We start from the raw sequence: 2,039 nt of genomic DNA on the forward strand, positions 1-2,039 counted from the left end.
CCAGTGCAGAGGCCCTGAGTTAGCTCTGTTCAGGGAGAATGAATCAGTGGCCACCAAGGGGCACCTCTGAGTTACAGGTGGAGTATTCCGCTGCGTAGGCACAGACACACAGACAGACAACACACACACATGGCCACATGCACTAATGCTTTCAACACCACACACACACACACACACACACACACATTCTCTGTCTCCTCTGCCCAGATACCCACACTTCCTTGCCTGTTCCTTTCCTTCCAGGCCAGCATCTTTCTTTAAATCCTGGATCCATAACAGTCCCCCCCCAAGGTAGTGGGAGGGGAGGTGCCTGCTCTGAGGACCCTCACAGTTTCATCTGGCTTTAGCATGTGTCTCTTCTCCATGCTAGGGAAAGAAGTGGCTATAGGGTCCCAAGGAAAGGGACGAGGAGGAACTATTCCCCAAAATGGAGGGAGGCCTTCAGGAAGCTGAGCTGAGGTGATTGGCAATAAAACAGCTTGGCCACAGCATCTGGAGAAGATTGGAACCAGATGTTCCTGGGATGGGGGAGGGGAAGGCATGGGGCTGGGAGGGGGCTGGAGCAGGAGAAGCAGGCTGGTCAGCAGAAGGCTGGGTTGGGGGCCTCGTGACTCTGGGAAAACATCTGGCCGCCCTTTCCTCCACTCCCAAGTCAGGCACTACTATTTTTGCAAACAGGAGCAGCAGATCTTTTCAGGGATTGTGGAATTAGCTCTGTGCAGGGACAGTCAAGCACAGGGTGTGACTTGGGAGGCGCCCAGAAAGGCTACCAGCAAGCCAGAAATACGTCCCCTGCTCCGCAAGCTCCTCCTTGCTGCGGGTTAAGCACTGTCCTCTCCAGCAGGAACAGTTCTGTGCTGAGTTCCTGATGCCCAATTGGAAAGTCACGTACCCAGAAGCTTCCTTTAAGCACTAAAAGAGAGTAGTCCAGCAGCTGGAAAATTGTCCAGCAGAGGGAAAGCAAAGGAGGCCCATTGGAGAGTCTCCTGCTTGCCGGGCACTGGGACAGGCTCTCTTCAAAGGTCACCTTGTTCCTTCCTTGAAACCCTGTGAGGTGTCACCATCCCATGTGTCTAGATGAAGAAACTGAGGCTCAGAGTGATGAAATGACTCGCCCAAGGACACACGGCCCTCAAATGGTAGAGCTTGTGTTCACAACCAGCTATGTTTAGGTCCGAGCTTGTGACCACTTCACGACTGAGAAGCATGGGGCATTAGCGGTAGGGGAAGGGAAACGGAGAGAAAAAGGAGTGGTGGGCAATGCAGGGCATCACCTTCCCTTCTACAGTAGAGCCAACAGTGGGCCCTGGAGGCCCCACCGCTGCTGAGGGCCCCAGCAGCATCAGTGGCCTGGATCTCCGCCCTCTGGCTGCCTGGAGACTGGACACTGCATTTTCTCCCTGGCTCTGGCAGGAAGGGCTGCTGGGGAAAGGTGACACACAGGCTTGGGGAACAGAGGCCCAGGCAGGGACGTCTGGGCAACATCACAGGATGAAGCATGGCAGAGCCAGGTCTCCTGACTGCCAGGCTGGTGCTGTCATCCTGAACTCCCAGGGCTAGAGAGGTGTTCCTGGAGCGGGGAGACGCAAGCTCCAGGGTACATGGTTGCCTCAACCTGGTTGTCGCCACCTGGTTACTGGGGTTGGGGGTGCAGTCCATTCTGGCTCTTTCACTGCCGGCCATGCACTCAGGCTCCAGGGGGCCCTCAGGGGCTTAGAGACAGTTGAAGGAGCTTACCTGAGTTGATGGGTGGCTGCACTAGAATTGCTTTAGTCTAGAACCTGAAGCAGCCAGAAGGTGGTGAGGTGGGTTGGCCCTGAGAACGCATCAGGTTCTGGAGTATGTATCTATGGCCTGCATCCAGATCCTAAGCAGTCTTCAACACCCAGTGGCAGCCTCTGAAAATGGGCCCAGGGAATACTGGGAGGTGCCATCATCTGGGGTCCCTAAATCATTGAGGGATCCAAGTCTATGGTGGCGATGGCCTTGGGAAAGGTGCCCGGGCGGCTGCATGGGGCCATCCTGAGCTGCCTCTGGCT

This window comes from Pteropus vampyrus, unplaced genomic scaffold (genome assembly GCF_000151845.1).
Source record: "Pteropus vampyrus isolate Shadow unplaced genomic scaffold, Pvam_2.0 Scaffold126, whole genome shotgun sequence".
Taxonomy (NCBI): Eukaryota; Metazoa; Chordata; class Mammalia; order Chiroptera; family Pteropodidae; genus Pteropus; species Pteropus vampyrus.